Source organism: Ranitomeya variabilis, chromosome 2, assembly GCF_051348905.1.
Source record: "Ranitomeya variabilis isolate aRanVar5 chromosome 2, aRanVar5.hap1, whole genome shotgun sequence".
Classification (NCBI taxonomy): domain Eukaryota; kingdom Metazoa; phylum Chordata; class Amphibia; order Anura; family Dendrobatidae; genus Ranitomeya; species Ranitomeya variabilis.
The window spans coordinates 603,709,012-603,730,294 of NC_135233.1; the positions used below are offsets into that span (position 1 = coordinate 603,709,012).

A 21,283-nucleotide genomic window follows, 5' to 3' on the forward strand; every position below is an offset into this window, starting at 1 on the left:
TTGGTCGCTGGAGAGAGCTGTCTGTGTGACAGCTCCCCAGCGACCACACAGCGACTTACCAACGATCACGGCCAGGTCGTATCACAGGTCATGATCGTTGGTAAATCGCTGACGGGGCCTTAAGTGTCAAATAATATCAGCTATCAATTGATGGCCTATAAAAAGTTGTCTCATTACCAAGGTGCTACACAAGAAACATTTCATGATAGGTAAAACTAGTGAGCCATCTCAAGACCTTTGCAACCTTATTGTTGTATTGTTGCAATGATAGCATTGGTTACATTAGAATTTTTAAACTATCCAAGCCTCCAGTGAGCACCGTTGGGACCATAATCCAGAAGTGGAAAGAACATAATTTCAATTTAAACAGGCAATGACCAGGTACTCCCCACAAGATTTTAGACAGAGGAGTGAAAAGAATTATCAGAAGAGTTGTCCACGAACCAAGGGCCACATGTGGAGAGCTACAGAAAGACCGTGAATCAGCAGGTACAATTAATTCAAAGAAAACTAGAAGTAATGCACTCAACCACCATGGCCTGTCTGCACACTCACCGAGTAGCCTCCATGGCCTGTGCACACTCATTGCGCAACCTCCACGGCCTGTATGCATGCTCACATCGCAGCCTCCGGGGTCTGTCTGCACACTCACTGCACAGTCTCCAGGGCCTGTCTGCACTCTTACTGTACAGCCTCCAGGGCCTGTCTGCACGCTCACGACTCCACTGCTGAACAAAAAAGCATGTTCAAGTGCACTTAAAGCTTGCTCAACAACATTTACACAAGTCTCTAAAATACTGGAAGAATATAATCTGGTCGGATGAGACCAAAACTGAACTCTTTGGACGACATAATACACACTATGTTTGGAGGCCAAAAGGCACTGCATATCACCCCTGTCATGGTTCCCAATGGCAAGGGAACGTCAGAGAACTTAAATAACAGACTAGCTCTTGGGTGATGGAATCTCGAGCTGACCGTGAGCTAAACCTACCACACAACTAACAGTGGCCGGGTGACGTACCTACGTTTTATCCCTAGACGCCCAGCGCCAGCCGGAGAACTAACTAACCCTAATAGAGGAAAAAACAGACCTGGCTTACCTCTAGGGAAATTCCCCCAAAAAGGAGACAGAAGCCCCCACATATATTGACGGTGAGTTCAGAGGAAAAGACATACGCAGTATGAAGGTAGGTTCAGCAAAGCGAGGTCCGCTTACTAGATAGTAAGAAGATACAATAGGGAACTTCACGGTCAGCTGAAAACCCTATTAAAATACCATCCAGAAATTACTTTAAGACTCATGTGTCAACTCATGACACCGGAGTGGTAATTTCGGCCCACAAGAGCTTCCAGCTACAGAAACATAACATAACTGTGACCTGGAACAAAAATGCAAACAAACTTAGGACTAAGAGTCCAACTTAGCTGATAGTAGTCTAGAAGCAGGAACATGCAACAGAAAGGCTCTGGTTACATTGATGGCCGGCACTAGAATAACTGAGCAGCAAGGCTAAATAGGATACTCCCACATCCTGATGGAAACAGGTGAACAGAGAAAGTGAAGCACACAAGTCCAGTACCACCAGCGACCACCAGGGGAGCCCAAAAACCAAATTCACAACAGTACCCCCCCCTCAAGGAGGGGGCACCGAACCCTCACAAGAACCACCAGGGCGATCAGGATGAGCCCTATGAAAGGCACGGACCAAATCAGAGGCATGAACATCAGAGGCTGTCACCCAAGAATTATCCTCCTGACCGTAGCCCTTCCACTTGACCAGATACTGAAGTTTCCGTCTGGAAACACGGGAGTCCAAGATCTTCTCCACAACGTACTCCAATTCACCCTCAACCAACACCGGAGCGGGAGGCTCAACGGAAGGCACAACCGGTACCTCATACCTGCGCAATAATGACCGATGGAAGACATTATGGATAGAAAAAGATGCCGGGAGGTCCAATCGAAAGTACACAGGGTTAAGAATCTCCAAAATCTTATACGGGCCGATGAACCGAGGCTTAAACTTAGGAGAAGAAACCCTCATAGGGACAAAACGAGAAGACAACCACACCAAGTCCCCAACACGAAGACGAGGACCAACACGACGACGGCGGTTAGCAAAATGCCGAGTCTTCTCCTGGGACAACTCCAAATTGTCCACCACCTGTCCCCAAATCCGATGCAACCTATCCACCACAGTATCCACTCCAGGACAATCCGAAGACTCCACCTGACCAGAAGAAAAGCGAGGATGAAACCCCGAATTGCAAAAGAAAGGAGAAACCAAAGTGGCAGAACTAGCCCGATTATTGAGGGCAAACTCCGCCAACGGCAAAAAGGCAACCCAGTCATCCTGATCCGCAGACACAAAACACCTCAAATAAGTCTCCAAGGTCTGATTAGTTCGCTCAGTCTGGCCATTAGTCTGAGGATGGAACGCAGACGAAAAAGACAAATCAATGCCCATCCTAGCACAGAACGCCCGCCAAAATCTAGACACGAACTGGGTCCCCCTGTCAGAAACGATATTCTCCGGAATACCATGCAAGCGAACCACATTTTGAAAAAACAGAGGAACCAACTCGGAAGAGGACGGCAACTTAGGCAAGGGCACCAAATGAACCATCTTAGAAAAACGGTCACACACCACCCAGATGACAGACATTTTCTGAGAAACAGGGAGATGAGAAATAAAATCCATAGAGATGTGAGTCCAAGGCCTCTTTGGAATAGGCAAAGATAACAACAATCCGCTAGCCCGAGAACAACAAGGTTTGGCCCGAGCACAAACATCACAAGACTGCACAAAAACTCGTACATCTCGAGACAGAGAAGGCCACCAGAAGGACCTAGCCACCAAATCCCTGGTACCAAAGATCCCGGGATGACCTGCCAACGCAGAAGAATGAACCTCCGAGATGACTCTACTGGTCCAATCATCAGGAACAAACAGTCTACCAGGCGGGCAACGATCGGGTCTATCCGCCTGAAACTCCTGCAAAGCCCGTCGCAGGTCTGGGGAAACAGCAGATAATATCACCCCATCCTTAAGGATACCTGTAGGTTCAGAATCACCAGGGAAATCAGGCTCAAAACTCCTAGAAAGGGCATCCGCCTTCACATTTTTAGAACCTGGTAAGTATGAGACCACAAAATTAAACCGAGAGAAAAACAACGACCAGCGCGCCTGTCTAGGATTCAGGCGCCTGGCAGACTCAAGATAAATCAAATTCTTGTGATCGGTCAATACCACCACCTGATGTCTAGCCCCCTCAAGCCAATGACGCCACTCCTCAAAAGCCCACTTCATAGCCAAAAGCTCCCGATTACCAATATCATAATTTTGCTCGGCGGGCGAAAATTTTCGAGAAAAGAACGCACAAGGTCTCATCACGGAGCAATCGGAACTTTTCTGCGACAAGACCGCCCCAGCTCCGATCTCGGAAGCATCGACCTCAACCTGAAAAGGAAGAGTAACATCAGGCTGACGCAACACAGGGGCGGAAGAAAAGCGGCGCTTAAGCTCCCGAAAGGCCTCCACAGCAGCAGGGGACCAATCAGCAACATCAGCACCCTTTTTGGTCAAATCAGTCAAAGGTTTAGCAACATCAGAAAAACCAGTTATAAATCGACGATAAAAATTAGCAAAGCCCAAAAATTTCTGAAGGCTCTTAAGCGAAGAAGGTTGCGTCCAATCACAAATAGCCCGAACCTTGACAGGATCCATCTCAATGGAAGAGGGGGAAAAAATGTACCCCAAAAAAGAAATCTTTTGAACCCCAAAAATACACTTAGAACCCTTCACACATAAGGAATTAGCCCGCAAAACCTGAAAAACCCTCCTGACCTGTTGGACATGAGAATCCCAGTCATCCGAAAAAATCAAAATATCATCCAGATACACGATCATGAATTTATCCAAATATTCCCGGAAAATGTCATGCATAAAGGACTGAAAGACTGAAGGGGCATTTGAAAGACCAAAAGGCATTACTAAATACTCAAAATGGCCCTCGGGCGTATTAAATGCGGTTTTCCACTCATCCCCCTGCTTAATTCGCACCAAATTATACGCCCCACGGAGATCAATCTTAGAGAACCACTTAGCCCCTTTTATTCGAGCAAACAAATCAGTCAGCAGTGGCAGAGGATACTGATATCTGACTGTAATTTTATTCAAGAGTCGATAATCAATACACGGCCTCAAAGAGCCATCTTTTTTAGATACAAAGAAAAAACCGGCTCCTAAGGGAGATGAAGAAGGACGAATATGTCCCTTTTCCAGGGACTCCTTAATATATTCTCGCATAGCAGCATGTTCAGGTACAGATAGATTAAATAAACGACCCTTTGGAAATTTACTGCCCGGAATCAGATCTATGGTACAATCGCAATCTCTGTGAGGAGGTAGTGAACCAAGCTTAGGCTCCTCAAAAACATCACGATAATCAGATAAAAATTCCGGAATCTCAGAGGGAATAGATGACGAAATGGAAACCAAAGGTACGTCCCCATGAGCCCCCTGACATCCCTAGCTTAACACAGACATTGCTTTCCAGTCAAGAACTGGGTTATGAGATTGTAACCATGGCAATCCGAGCACCAAAACATCATGTAGATTGTACAACACAAGGAAGCGAATCGTCTCCTGATGGTCTGGAGTCATACGCATAGTCACTTGTGTCCAGTATTGTGGTTTATTACTAGCCAATGGTGTAGAGTCAATACCCTTCAGAGGTATAGGAACTTCCAGAGGCTCTAGATCAAACCCACAGCGCCTGGCAAAGGACCAATCCATGAGACTCAAAGCGGCGCCAGAGTCGACATAGGCATCCGCGGTAATTGACGATAATGAACAAATCAAGGTCACAGACAAAATAAACTTAGACTGTAAAGTGCCAATTGAAATAGACTTATCAACCTTTTTTGTACGTTTAGAGCATGCTGATATAACATGAGTTGAATCACCACAATAGAAGCACAACCCATTTTTTCGCCTAAAATTCTGCCGTTCGCTTCTGGACAGAATTCTATCACATTGCATATTTTCTGGAGCCTTCTCAGAAGACACCGCCAAATGGTGCACAGGTTTGCGCTCCCGCAAACGCCGATCAATCTGAATAGCCATTGTCATGGACTCATTCAGACCTGTAGGTGCAGGGAACCCCACCATAACATCTTTAATGGCATCAGAGAGACCCTCTCTGAAATTCGCCGCCAGGGCGCACTCATTCCACTGAGTAAGCACAGACCATTTACGAAATTGTTGGCAGTATATTTCAGCTTCATCTTGCCCTTGAGATAGGGCCATCAAGGTTTTTTCAGCCTGAATCTCTAAATTAGGTTCCTCATAAAGCAACCCCAAAGCCAGAAAAAACGCATCCACATTGAGCAACGCAGGATCCCCGGGTGCCAATGCAAATGCCCAGTCTTGAGGGTCACCCCGCAGCAAGGAAATTACTATCCTAACCTGCTGTGCGGGATCTCCAGCGGAGCGAGATCTCAGGGAAAGAAATAATTTACAATTATATTTGAAATTCAGGAAACGAGATCTATCCCCGGAAAAAAATTCTGGTATAGGAATTCTAGGTTCAGATATAGGAGCATGAATAACAAAATCCTGTAAATTTTGAACCTTCGTAGCAAGATTATTAAAACCTGTAGCCAAACTCTGAGGATCCATTTTAATCAGGTGAGATCAGAGCCATTCAAGGATTAGAAGGAGAGAGAGAGGCAAAGGCTGCAATTAGAGCATAAATGCAACTGAGTAAACTATAGAGCAAGCTCAGAAGAAAAAAAAAAATAAAAATCTGCAGACTTCTTTTTCTCTCCTTTCTTCTGCCAACGGTTTTAACCCTTGGCCGGCCATACTGTCATGGTTCCCAATGGCAAGGGAACGTCAGAGAACTTAAATAACAGACTAGCTCTTGGGTGATGGAATCTCGAGCTGACCGTGAGCTAAACCTACCACACAACTAACAGTGGCCGGGTGACGTACCTACGTTTTATCCCTAGACGCCCAGCGCCAGCCGGAGAACTAACTAACCCTAATAGAGGAAAAAACAGACCTGGCTTACCTCTAGGGAAATTCCCCCAAAAAGGAGACAGAAGCCCCCCACATATATTGACGGTGAGTTCAGAGGAAAAGACATACGCAGTATGAAGGTAGGTTCAGCAAAGCGAGGTCCGCTTACTAGATAGTAAGAAGATACAATAGGGAACTTCACGGTCAGCTGAAAACCCTATTAAAATACCATCCAGAAATTACTTTAAGACTCATGTGTCAACTCATGACACCGGAGTGGTAATTTCGGCCCACAAGAGCTTCCAGCTACAGAAACATAACATAACTGAACTGGAACAAAAATGCAAACAAACTTAGGACTAAGAGTCCAACTTAGCTGATAGTAGTCTAGAAGCAGGAACATGCAACAGAAAGGCTCTGGTTACATTGATGGCCGGCACTAGAATAACTGAGCAGCAAGGCTAAATAGGATACTCCCACATCCTGATGGAAACAGGTGAACAGAGAAAGTGAAGCACACAAGTCCAGTACCACCAGCGACCACCGGGGGAGCCCAAAAAACAAATTCACAACACACCCCCTAAAGCACCATACCAACAGTGAAATTTGGAGGTGGGAAGATCATGGTGTGGGTCTGTTTTTCAGCATACGGCATAGACAAACTTCATGTGATTGAAGGAAGGATGAATGGACAAATGTACCAAGATACTCTTGATATAAAATCTGGTGACATCCAACAGGATGATGAAGATGAAATAAGAGTGAACATTTCAGCAAGACAATGATCCCAAACACACAGCCAAGGAAGCTCTCAATTGGTTTTTGAGAAGGAAAATAAAGATTCTAGAATGACTGAGCCAATCACCAGACCTGAATCCAGTAGAAAATTCATGGAAGAAACTAAAGCTAAGGCCGGAGACACACTGGTGCGAGATACGGCCGAGTCTCGCTGGTTAAAAGCAAGCTGTGGCACCGGCACTGTGGAGCGGAGCGTGCGGCCGCATAGGAACACATGGAGCTGCACGCTCCACTCCCAAGTGCCGGCGCCAGAGCTTGGGTTTCACATGCGAGACACGGACGAGTTTCTCGCATGTGTGATCCCGGCCTTAGCGTTCATAGAAGGAGCCCACAGGACCTTCATGGTGTGAAGGGTGTTTGTGTGGAAGACTGGGCCAAAATCACACCTGAGCAATGCCTGCGTCTAGTTTCTCCATACAGGAGGCGTCTTGAAGTAATCACGAACAAAGGCTTTAGTACAAAGTATTAATTAAATTTCAGGAAGCGTGTTTCTCATTATTACACATGATTTATGGACATCTATGGTTTGATTTCTTTACCTGTGTGGATTGGATGGGTTGTTACCGACATCTAGTGAAAATTTCATGTTCATAGCACATATATTTACACAGAAAATTGGCGATGCGTGTTTGTGCGTACACACACACACGTGAGAAAGTGTATGCCCCCTTACTGATTTCTTATTCTTTTAAACGTTTGTCACACTTATTTGTGTCAGCTCACCAAACAAATTTAAATATTAGACAAAGATAACACAAAATGCAGTTTTTAAATAAAGTTCTTATTAAGGGAAAAAAAAATAATTGTCATGATTAAGGGAGCTTGGTCTCCAGAAACGCGTTGAGATTCTTACCCATATGGCTTGTGCTGAAGTCTGTATCCTCTATGCTCAATAGTATGTGAATAAAGAAAACTCTTTTTTACGGATTCGGTGAAGCTGGACATTCTTTTCTTTAAAAAAAAAAATAATCCAAAACTACAGGGCCGTGTGAAAAAGTGATTGCCCTCCCCGCTTAAAACAAAAATTAACTGTTGATTATCACATCTTTGAGAAGCAGGGTTCATATTCCCTATTCACACGCAGGCTTGATGACTGGAACACCTGTTCTCAATCAAGAAATCACTTAAATAGGACCTGACTGAAAAAAGTGAAGTAGACCAAAATTTCCTCAAAAGCTAGACATCATGCCACAATCCAAAGAAGTTCTGGAACAAGTGAGAAAAAGTAATTGAGACCTATCAGTCTGGAAAAGGTTATATAAAGCCTTTTTTCCATCTTTGGGTCTCCAGCGAACCACGGTGACAGCCATTATACACAAAAGGTGAAACTTTGGAACAGTGGTGAACCTTCCCAGGAGTGGCCAACCAAACAAAATTACCCCAGTGACGTCTCATCCAAGAGGTCACATAAGACTCCACAACATTCAAAGAACTGCAGGCCTCACTTAAGGTCAGTGTTCCATGACTCCAGCATAAGAAAAAAAAATTGGGCAAAAATGAGTTTCAAGACTAAAACCACTGCGGGGCAATAAGAACATAAAGGCTCATCTCAGTTTTGCCAGAAAACATCTTGATGATCCCTAAGACTTTTGGGAGAATACTCTGTGGGTTGACGAGACAAAAAAGTTGAACCTTTTGGAAGGTGCATGTCCCATTACTTCTGTCTTAGAAGTAACATAGCATTTCAGAAAAGGAACATCACACCAACAGTAAAATATGGTGGTGGTATTGTTCTGGTCTGGGGCTGTTTTGCTGCTTCAAGACCTGGAAGACCTGCTGTGGTAAATAGAACTATGAATTCTGTGATCTACTAAACAATGTGTTTAATGCTCGGAAACCCTCCAATGTGGCTTAATTACAACAATTCTGCAAAGATGAGTGGGCCCAAATTCCTCCAGAGGGTTGTAAAAGACTCATTGCGAGCTATCACAAATGCTTGATTGAAGTAGTTGCTGCTAAGGGCGGCCAAACTAAATAATTGATTTAGTGGGCAATCACTTTTTCACACAGGGCATTGTAGGCTTGGATTTCTTTTTCCTTTAACAATAAATACCTTAATTTTAAAACCTGCATTTTGTGATTACTTGTGTTATCTTTGCCTAATATTTAAATTTGTTTAGTGATCTGTCACATTTACGTGACCAACATGCAAAGAATAGGAAATCAGGATGGGGCAAACACTTATTAACACCAGTGTATCTATATTAAATGTGTGTGTGTATATATGTATATATATAATACGTACATGTGACAGAAGTACCATAACTGGAACCCCAGACCCTTGTAAAGACGCCCCTATAATCTGTTCTGCTAACAGTTTAGTGTTAACTGAACATTTGAGCCGGCTGTCCTATCACATTGATCAAATCACTGTGCCAAGTGTTGCATTTAATCAATGCTCTCCGGGGTATCAAACCAAGAGAAAGACACAAATGTGCAATTTTCTAAGAAATGATGGGCATCCTGCCTATAGGACATACATGCTTCTACTAACCGCAATGGGTCGACCATTAAAGATAAAAGTTTGTTTTTTACACAATGCTTTATCTGCGAATAAGGGCAGCGATCAGTATAAATCATTATTTCCGATAGCTTTCCGCTGGCTGACTTCAGACCCGATGTATACAACCCTCCGAGGAGCACTGAACACCAGCTCCATTCACTTCAGATTAGGGAACAGATGGGTTGATGAGGTCCTGCTTACTGTACCATATATATGTCATTGTATATTTTAGGGTCTGTATCTTAAAATGGAAATACCGTAAATGAACAGAAATATAAGAATATCATCAGCTACAAAGACAACGGACATACATTGTACAGATGCATCATCGTGCAACAATGCTCCATGCTAATCATTGGTAGTGATCTGCATTTTCTTAAGTGCTTAAAATACAAATACAAGTGCCTGGGGTCAAATGAACAAATGTAAATTGAAGTCTTTATTTAATCCAGGCTATCACATGGTTTTTAAGACAATCAAACCAGGAAACTTGGGGGTTTTTTGTGCGTTGGAATGTACAATATAAATTTGACAACTGAAATCTTGAAAATGTTTAAATACAGGTGAATCGGCTTGTCCTGAGGAGTTTAAAAATTAAAAAATAGGGGCATAGATATGATTCTACCCAGCATCAGGGGTGGCAAGATCACCAATCCACTAGTGAGATTAGAAGCAAGGTGGATCTGGGACTTAAAGACAGTGCATCCTCTTGGCCTTAATGAACACCTCAGCTTTGTTCTCTTCCTGTAAACCTTGGGTGTCCATCTTACCCATTTAATCCTTTATTGATATTACATTATATTTATTGGTTTTACTGTTTTTAACTTTTTTTTTTATACTTACCTTTGTTTTTAGTTTCATCCATTGTGATGTGGCTTCCTCTTTTTGCGGTTCGGCCATGCGCATGTCCAGACGTGATACACTGTGAAGACAGTCCATATGAAGGATGTGAATTTGAAGGCTATCTTGATCAGCACCACTTACCGTGATATCACTATTAATCAATTTTTCATTATTATCATTATTTATGGTAATTTCCTTACTTATATTTACTTGCATATTTCACTTGCACTTTGTATTTATTACATTATTTTTCACATCCATGTTTCATCTCTACTCATTATTTATTATAGATTTTGTATTTATTATTTATTTTTTTACCATTTATTTATTCTTCTTTATATATCTTTTATATATTTATTTTTCCTTCCATGCACATATTTTTATCCCTTGATCTCACATGGCCATTACTTCACTCATTTTATTACTTTTTCACCTATGCGCTACAATTTTTTTAAATTGATCTATTTAACACAAATTTTGTGTTTTCATGCTGTTATTTTTTTATGTGAATTTTACATCACCTTGATTCATCACTTCACAGCATGCTTCATTCTTTATCCCCTTATTTCCACTCTTGTCTTCTACTTCATTACCACATTTATATCATCACCACATTCACACCATTCCCCCCCTGCTTTAACCCCTTCATGACCCAGCCTATTTTGACCTTAATGACCTGGCCATTTTTTGCAATTCTGACCAGTGTCCCTTTATGAGGTAATAACTCAGGAACGCTTCAACGGATCCTAGCGATTCTGAGATTTTTATTTCGTGACATATTGGGCTTCATGTTAGTGGTAAATTTAGGTCGATAATTTTTGCGTTTATTGGTGAAAAAAATGGAAATTTGGCAAAAATTTTGAAAATTTTGCAATTTTCGAATTTTGAATTTCTATTGTTAAAAGGGAACCTGTCACCCCCAAAATCGAAGGTGAGCTAAGCCGACCGCCGTCAGTCGTGGGGGCAGATCGCGGTCTCCAGCCGTGGCCGATGATATTGCAGCATTGGCCATGGCTGGATTGTAATATTTCACCATGTTTCATTGGTGAAATATTACGATTGCTCTGATTGACTGTTTCACTTTCAACAGCCAATGAGAGCGATCGTAGCGACGGGGGGGGGGGCAAAGCCACCCCTCAGGGGTCAAGTACAAGTCCCCCTGTTCCTGCAGGTCGGGTGAAATTTAAGTTTACCCTTTCACCCGACCTGCAGGAACGCGATCATTTTGTGACACAGCATATGAATCACAGGTCGGACTGGCACCGACTTTCATGACGCATACGTGGTGTCACAGGTCGGGAAGGGGTTAATATCACGTTTCCCCACTCCTTGTTACTTCTTTTTTATTATTTTTTTCCTCATATTGCCCATTTCCCTCACACCTTCCCTACACTTAATTACTGCTTTCTATATGTGCCTGCTCATCTGTTTAACCTATTATCTTAGTGCTCATCCAGTTCTACCTTTTGCTGAGTTTACATGCCCATGACTGTTGGGCCTTCGTTGCACGCATGCGCAGCTTGAGTCTCGGGTCGTGGTGGGTTCCGAAGTCTCTATGTTGCTGTGGCAACGGATGACAGGTGCTTTATTAAGCATTTTAGCTATACCTGCTATCCTGTACTCCTATTGTACTTAATCTTTGCACTGCATTTAGGTTTTCCCACCGCTGTTATGGACATATGTATTTTTTCATTATGAAGGGATTACCCATTGTGGTTGTATAGCTGAATATGTCCATTGCACATGCACTTTACTTTCTGCTCTATACCTAGTGTCACTGCATTTATGGAGTCCTATGGATCTTTTCTGCCCTTTTATTATAACTAGGCTTAAGGCATATGATATGCTGACATCTCACTACACTTACCCTTAAAGAGACACACATACACCCTGTTGTCTCAAATTGTATTTTTGGTGCCCCTTTTACACTTTGCAGGATATATACCGTACATATGTTTTATGATTATAATTTATACATGAAATCATAACCTGCATTTATATATACAGGTGCAGCGCATAAAATTAGAATATCATCAAAAAGTTCATTTATTTTAGTTCTTCAATACAAAAAGTGAAACTCATATATTAGATAGAGTCTTTACAAATAGAGTGATGTATTTCAAGTGTTAATGTTGATGATTATGGCTTACAGCCAATGAAAACCCAAAAGTCATTATCTCTGTAAATTAGAATACTTTATAACACCAGCTTGAAAAAATGATTTTAACATCTGAAATGTTCCTTACTGAAATGTATGATCAGTAAATGAACTTAATACTTGGTCGGGGCTCCTTTTGCATCAATTACTGCATCAATGCAGCGTGGCATGGAGGTGATCAGCCTGTGGCACTGCTGAGGTGTTATGGAAGCCCAAGTTGCTTTGATAGCAGCCTTCAGCTCGTCTGCATTGTTGGGTCTGGTGTCTCATCTTTCTCTTGACAATACCCCATATGGGGTTAAGGTCAGGCGAGTTTGCTGCCAATCAAGTATAGTCATACTGTTGTTTGTAAAGCAGGTATTGGTACTTTTGGCAGAGTGGACAGGTGCCAAGTCCTGCTGGAGAATGAAATTTCCATCTCCAAAAAGCTTGTCGGCAGAGGGAAGCATGAAGTGCTCTAAATTGTCATGGTAGAGGGCTGCGATGACTTTGGTCTTGATAAAACACAGTGGACCTACACCAGCAGATGACATGGCTAACCAAACCATCACTGATTGTGGAGACTTCACACTAGACCTCCAGCAGCTTGGATTGTGGCCTCTCCACTCTTCCTCCAGACTCTGGGACCTTGATTTCCAAATGAAATGCAAAATATACTTTCATCTGAAAACAAAACCTTGGACCACTGACAACAGTCCAGTTCTTTTTCTGCTTGGCCCATGTAAGACACTTCTGGCCTTGTCTATGGGTCATGAGTGGCTGACACAAGGAATGTGATACGTCCCATGTCCTGGATATGTAGCGCCCCCACTGCCGCAGGGCCGAGGGGTACCCGGTACCGGGCCTCTGAGTCTCTGTTCTGGGGTTGTCACGGTGGCTAGACCCGGTCCGTGACCATGCTGAGGGGCGTACAATGAGAAGTGTGCGTGATGGTGATTATGTTGTAGTGGTGCGGTGCAGGTTAAATAACGAGGACACCAGGTTGCAGTCTCTTTACCTCTTTACTGAAGGCTTCAGGGCTGCGCAAGCCTGGCCGGTCCGATGGCACATCCAGAGCTCCCTTTGCAGGTGGAAATCTGTGCCTACCTTCTAGCGCTTGTGTGTTGTAGTCCTTCCCTGCTAAGCACCACGGGATAGTCCTCACAACTGTTGTGTCTGTTTCTCGTGTTCCCTCACAACTCGATTCTGATGTTCTTCCACGTCCCCCAGATCTTATGGTTAGGACGCACCCGTATGACGGGGAGGCTCGGAGCTCTTCCGGGACTCTAGCGTCGCCCCACTCCTGTTGTTACCCCCCTGTGTCATCCTAGGTCAATTGGGTGAGACAGCCCGCCTATAACTGACTGTCCTGCCGTAGGTTTGAAGTTTGGCCTGGAGCTCTATACTTCCTCGGCGTTCCGGCCACCGGTTACGCGCCTCAGTAGGATGTTGCCTCGTCTTACAGCACGACTCCTACTGGTATTCTCCTTGTTGCGTTGATCTCGTTTCTCACTCAGCACAATAAACCTCGCTTCTTGTCCTTTCTTGGGGTACCGCCGCTATATCGTGCAGGCGCGGTCCCGTAACGTTCTCTCTGGTTGCTAGGCCTCTGTCAGGATCCCACCCCTGACAGGGACCCCTCTGAATCTTCCCCTACAACACCCTCTGCCACAAGGTGTTGCCTGGTTCCAACCCAGTCAGCTTTCTGAACTAACTTCCTGCCTAACCCCCAGTTTTACCAGATTGTGAGGAGTGGCCTAATACATAGAACCCTTAGCTCCCCCTGGAGGCCAGACTGTGAAGAGTATTGGTGTCTGTGATACCTGGTCAGATGAACTCCTTCAGTGCCATCAGACGTACCATAGCCCCCCTTAGCGGCGGAGCATCAGTACTGCAACGACCAGGACTCTGGGGCGCTGCAGATACGTCTGTGTGTGGTGGCTCTTGAAGCAGCAACTCCAGCAGCAGTCCACTCTTTGTGAATCTCCCCCAAATTTTTGTATGGCCTTTTCTTAACAATCCTTTCAAGGCTGTGGCTATCCCGTTTGCTTGTGCACCTTTTTCTACCACACTTTTTCCTTCCACTTAACTTCCCATTAATATGCTTGGATACAGCACTGTGAACAGTCGGCTTATATAGCAATGACCTTTTGTGGCTTACCCTTCTTGTGGAATGTGTCAATGACTGCCTTTTGGACATCTGTCAAGTCAGCAGTCTTCCCCATGATTGTGGAGCTACTGAAACAGACTAAGGGACCTTTTTAAACACTTAGGAAGCCTCTGCAGGTGTTTTTTTTGTTAATTATTGTAATTTACTGAGATAATGAGTTTTGGATTTTCATTGGCTGTAAGCCATAATCATCAACAGAAATAAATACTTGAAATAGATCACTCTGTAATGACTCTATATAATATATAAGTTTCACTTTTTGTATTGAAGAACAGAAATAAGTTAACTTTTTGATGATATTCTAATTTTGTGAGAAGCACCTGTATTTCTTCCAGGAAACATTTTGAAAAATGTGTGATAAAAAAAAAATAAAAAAAAAAACAAGCCACTTTTTAGATATGGAACCTGATAAATCACTGCATAGAATGCTTTAAAGAAAAAAAACTTTTTAGGTAAATATTTTTTTCACAAAAACACCCTTACAAAAATCGCTCTAGAAAAGGTTTCTGCTTGAAAAACATATTGATTATGAGAACCCCAAAAACGCAGTGTGACACAGCCTTAGTTCCTTGTTTTGATGATCAGTGGGAGCATCTCCAATCAAACAGTTATCATCTGTCCAGTGGATAGGTGATAATTTTTCAGAATGGAAAACATTTTCTTTGGGTCGGATTCACACTTCTGAGTACAGGTCGGACCAGCCGTGGGTTGAATTTTAGTTGCCATCACAAAAAAAATGGAAACCTTCTTTACTTTCACACACTGAAAATCTGCCCTAATAGCACCAGACGAAAACAGGTGCAAGACCTGATACTGTTCCCCATTCTAACTTTCCAGTTGTTATTGGAAATCCTCCCTTTACAAGCTGTAGTAAATCGATAATAGCAGGCAGTACTGCTGAGGATTACACGTTCCCAGAGCTTGTCCTGCAGGAGCCGCCTGCAGAATGTTAATGCAGACCTACAAATTCAGTCCAGATGTTGTACCAGCACATATAATGAAATATTATTAAGCAAGTACACCAGAAACATGCAAAAACATTCCAGAACTATCTCAGGCTTGTTCACTACGCAGTGCATAATGAGGAGGAGCCAGAGGTTATACAGGTCCTTCTCAAAAAATTAGCATATAGTGTTAAATTTCATTATTTACCATAATGTAATGATTACAATTAAACTTTCATATATTATAGATTCATTATCCACCAACTGAAATTTGTCAGGTCTTTTATTGTTTTAATACTGATGATTTTGGCCTACAACTCCTGATAACCCAAAAAACCTGTCTCAATAAATTAGCATATTTCACCCGGCCAATCAAATAAAAGTGTTTTTAATAACAAACAAAAAAAACATCAAATAATAATGTTCAGTTATGCACTCAATACTTGGTCGGGAATCCTTTGGCAGAAATGACTGCTTCAATGCGGCGTGGCATGGAGGCAATCAGCCTGTGACACTGCTGAGATGTTATGGAGGCCCAGGATGCTTCAATAGCGGCCTTAAGCTCATCCAGAGTGTTGGGTCTTGCGTCTCTCAACTTTCTCTTCACAATATCCCACAGATTCTCTATGGGGTTCAGGTCAGGAGAGTTGGCAGGCCAATTGAGCACAGTAATACCATGGTCAGTAAACCATTTACCAGTGGTTTTGGCACTGTGAGCAGGTGCCAGGTCGTGCTGAAAAATGAAATCTTCATCTCCATAAAGCATTTCAGCCGAGGGAAGCATGAAGTGCTCCAAAATCTCCTGATAGCTAGCTGCATTGACCCTGCCCTTGATGAAACACAGTGGACCAACACCAGCAGCTGACATGGCACCCCACACCATCACTGACTGTGGGTACTTGACACTGGACTTCAGGCATTTTGGCATTTCCTTCTCCCCAGTCTTCCTCCAGACTCTGGCACCTTGATTTCCGAATGACATGCAAAATTTGCTTTCATCAGAAAAAAGTACTTGGGACCACTTAGCAACAGTCCAGTGCTGCTTCTCTGTAGCCCAGGTCAGGCGCTTCTGCCGCTGTTTATGGTTCAAAAGTGGCTTTACCTGGGGAATGCGGCACCTGTAGCCCATTTCCTGCACACGCCTGTGCACGGTGGCTCTGGATGTTTCCACACCAGACTCAGTCCACTGCTTCCTCAGGTTCCCCAAGGTCTGGAATCGGTCCTTCTCCACAATCTTCCTCAGGGTCCGGTCACCTCTTCTCGTTGTACAGCGTTTTCTGCCACATTGTTTCCTTCCAACAGACTTACCATTGAGGTGCCTTGATACAGCACTCTGGGAACAGCCTATTTGTTGAGAAATTTCTTTCTGGGTCTTACCCTCTTGCTTGAGGGTGTCAATGATGGCCTTCTTGACATCTGTCAGATCGCTAGTCTTACCCATGATGGGGGTTTTGAGTAATGAACCAGGCAGGGAGTTTTTAAAAGCCTCAGGTATCTTTTGCATGTGTTTAGAGTTAATTAGTTGATTCAGAAGATTAAGGCCCCGTCTCACATAGCGAGATCGCTAGCGAGATCGCTGCTGAGTCACAAGTTTTGTGACGCAACAGCGACCTCAGTAGCGATCTCGCTATGTGTGACACGTACCAGCGATCAGGCCCCTGCTGCGAGATCGCTGGTCGTGTCAGAATTACCTGGACCTTTTTTTGGTCGTTGAGGCCCCGCTGACATCGCTGAATCGGTGTGTGTGACACCGATCCAGCGATGTCTTCACTGGTAACCAGGGTAAACATCGGGTTACTAAGCGCAGGGCCGCGCTTAGTAACCCGATGTTTACCCTGGTTACCAGCGTAAGTGTAAAAAAAACCAAACAGTACATACTCACCATCTGTTGCCCGTCAGGTCCCTTGGCGTCTGCTTCCTGCTCTGACTGAGCCGCCGTAAAGTGAGAGCACAGCAGTGACGTCACCGCTGCGCTCTGCTCTCACTGTGCGGCGGCTCAGTCAGAGCAGGAAGCAGACGCCAAGGGACCTGACGAGCAACAGATGGTGAGTATGTACTGTTTGTTTTTTTTACACTTACGCTGGTAACCAGGGTAAACATCGGGTTACTAAGCGCGGCCCTGCGCTTAGTAACCCGATGTTTACCCTGGTTACCCGGGTGCTGCAGGGGGACTTCGGCATCGTTGAAGACAGTTTCAACGATGCCGAAGTCGTTCCCCTGATCGTTGGTCGCTGGAGAGAGCGGTCTGTGTGACAGCTCCCCAGCGACCACACAGCGACGCTGCAGCGATCAGCATCGTTGTCTGTATCGCTGCAGCGTCGCTGTGTGAGACGGGGCCTTTAGGGTAATAGGTCATTTAGAGAACCTTTTCTTGATATGCTAATTTATTGAGACAGGTTTTTTGGGTTATCAGGAGTTGTATGCCAAAATCATCAGTATTAAAACAATAAAAGACCTGACAAATTTCAGTTGGTGGATAATGAATGTATAATATATGAAAGTTTAATTGTAATCATTACATTATGGTAAATAATGAAATTTAACACTATATGCTAATTTTTTGAGAAGGACCTGTATGTAACCATTCTATACACTGAGAGCTGATTTACTAAATGCAGTTACGGTATTTAATGGTTGCCATTTTTTCTATCCAAGTTATGGTACTTTGTACGTTTCCCACCAGTGTGAAGTTCTGCCATAGAAAATGAAGGAACAGTTCCCCTAGTGGCCATATTAATATAGTTCCCAATAATCTACAGGTTATATCAAGAAGCAGTAAAATTAATAAAAACCTGCAATCACTACAGTGATTACACTGAGATATAGATGCTCTTACTGTATAACACTGCACAAGTTAAAATGAAAAGGCAAATTAAAAGTGAACCAGTCATGTTGAAAATGGTGTCCGATCTGCAGGGATTGCCTCCCCGATGTATAACATCCGGCCCCATAGACCCCCGCTGTATATCCTCCGGCCCCATAGACTCCCAGTATATTATATCCGGCCTCATAGACCCCCAATGTATAACCTCCGGCCCCATAGACCCCGGTGTATAACATCTGGCCCCATAGACCCCCGGTGTATAACATCCGGCCCCATAGACCCCCGGTGTATAACATCCGGCCCCATAGACCGCCGGTGTATAACATCCGGCCCCATAGACCGCTGATGTATAACATCCGGCCCCATAGACCCCCGGTGTATAACATCCAGCCCCATAGACTCCCGGTGTATAACATGCGGACCCACAGACCCCCGGTGTATAACATCTGGCTCCATTGCCCCCGGTGTATAACATCCAGCCCCACATCATGTCGTCTGATTTTACTAGTGTGTGACAGAATGGCCGATGGTAAAGAGCTCACTGATACCAAGATAAAGCACAAACTGGGCAGACTGCACAACTCTTGAGTAATGTAACACTAGGACAGGGCGCTTGTTCCATACAGGAGACCGTTTATGTTCCGTTGAACATCTGGAATTTGTAGATATTTGGGGGAACCGCACAGCAATAGGCAGAGAATATGCATGAATACTATTTAAGGTTATTCTGTGCCTATTGGTGGGCAGTTTGTCCAAATAGCTATGAATTCCTGATACCAGCGTGATCTTGCAATAGGTGTCAAGTCCATTCCTGACATTTCTGCTGACTCCATAACTGCGGAGTCCAAACATGACCACAGATGCCTGCTACATCTTAAAGAAAACCTTCCCAGAAGAGCGGAAGCTGTTATATCTGCAATGAAAAGACCAACACTTCGCTCATGCCTATTTATTTAGGATGGGATTTCAGAAAAGCTTCTGAATGTCTAACGCACTAAAAAGAACAAAATATTTTCCTTGCCCTCATATCCATGGGTTCAACTAAACACTATTCAATTTAATGGTGTTCAGCTTCCACCATGGCACTGTTTCAGCAAGAAAGCAGCCATGTTTTTCTATTCCTGCACAACCTCTAATAACTCTATAAAGACCAACCATGTCATATGCACAGGAGCTGTTTGGCGCCGCTGGGAGTCCCCGTGTGCCACAATTTCAGAAATATCTGAGATGGAAACACCCTTCATTTCTTGTAATAAGCTACCAAACTTCTTGATATACTTTTTGTGTTCGAATTCTTCATGACGTTGAAGAGCTCGGCTTCTTCTCAATGAATAGAAATATACTTTACGTCCAGAGGCTGAAAACCATACAGACCTACAGAAGCTCTGCTTAGTAACATGTTGTCACAATGCATCAGTACAATGAATAGACAGAGTAGACAGATTAGTACTGTTGGTGTTTTGATCACAGAGCTGCCATGAGTAGAGAACCCTACACAACCCTGCATACACGTGCCCAAATGCATGCAATATAAGCACTAGCTGGATTTCATTTTCAACTGGGGGTCCAAGTATATTAAAGATAAAAAAAAAAGTTACAAATTCCTTATTATTTCAGGCTAAATAAATTCAAAGTTAATTTATTGCAGCCAGCAATAGACAGTGCAGCACAGGGGCTATAGAAGACCAAACAGTGCACAATTTTTAATGAAACCAAAGATTTTTAGCCCTAATAATATGCATTTTAATATAGGGAAAAAAATTGTCCCCAGAGGTGGACAACCCCCTGAGACATTGGCATATATACAAATGTGAACATTATCGCACGGACCTACAAGCGCTGCAGATTTATGATCACAGAGTTTGTCATACGGATTTTAGCTCTGAAATCCACATGAAAATCACTTACAGAATGCCACCAATTAAATTATTTACACAACCAAACATGCAAAAAAATAGCTTCAATAAGTGACATGTACCTAGTTAACCGGGAAGCTGTGACTGTATTATGCAGCCACTATCTGTATTTAACAGCAGCAACAGGAGCTAGCTCAGATTACAGCTACTTAAATGGCACTGTCAATTATGGACAACAGCATTTAAATAGCGGGATTGTCTGGCACAATCACAAGGAGTAGATGGGCAGCCATGGCAGCCTACTGAAAGCCCCCTTCATCGATATCTTGGTGCTGCTATGGCCGGGCTTCATAGGAGATTAGTAATTTTACCATATAGTACAATATTGTAATATTAAAGTTTACAGTACAAATGATAGAACAGTCACATGTTCATATCCTTAAGTCTACGGTCACACTATCAGTATTTGGTCAGTATTTCACATCAACCAGGAGTGGGTCAAAAATACAGACTTGGTGATTTGTTTCTATTATAGCTTTCCCCTCTTGTTTGTTCCACTCCTAGTTTTGGCTTACAAATACTGATGTAAAATACTGACTACATACTGAGTGTGACCGTAGCCTAAGGGAGACTAAAAAAAAATTGAAAATAAAAAAGTTGACTAATAAATAAGCTGTAAAGACCATATATATATATATATATAAAAAAAAAAGTTTGAATCACCCCCACTCCCCAATAAAAAAAACATTTGCTATGGTGTCAAAATATAAGTCTACACATACCAAAAAATGCAATAAAAAGTACTCAAAATGTTATATGTACCCAAAAAATGATATTAATTAAAACTGCGGCTCCGCACGAAGAACAAAACTCAAACAAATAAAATTGTTATATGTTTGGTATCCTAGTAATTGCACTGACCCGGAGAATCATGTTGCTAGATCATTTTTACAGCACAACAAAAAAAGACTTAAAAAGTGGTGGAATGTTTTTGTTTTTTTTCCCACCAATTCACCCAACTTTAATTTTTTTCACTTATTTTTCAGTACACTATATATGGTAAAATTAATGTTGTCCTAATAAAAAGGCCAAATAAAGCCATGTTGACGGCGAAAAGGGAAGAGAAAAGAAAAAGTGAAGAAATTAAAAATCAGCCTGGTCGGGAAAGGGGATGGGAAA

The 21,283-nt window shown here is 43.1% G+C and overlaps 1 protein-coding gene across 7 annotated transcripts in view; it reads right to left on the reverse strand.

Annotated features, from left to right (window-relative positions):
- Positions 1-21,283, reverse strand: part of CHST8 (carbohydrate sulfotransferase 8) — a 446,696-nt gene that overhangs the window by 407,622 nt on the left and 17,791 nt on the right. For 3 of the 7 annotated variants that reach the window (XM_077288622.1, XM_077288624.1, XM_077288623.1), the window contains exon 2: positions 10,174-10,252. The exons of 2 other annotated variants lie outside the window; for them this stretch is intronic. The gene's annotated coding sequence lies outside the window, so the exon portion shown is untranslated. Of the gene's footprint in view, positions 1-555; positions 675-10,173; positions 10,253-11,636; positions 11,850-21,283 lie in introns of those variants that run through there. 2 more of the 7 variants (XM_077288626.1, XM_077288629.1) reach the window with 2 other exon arrangements.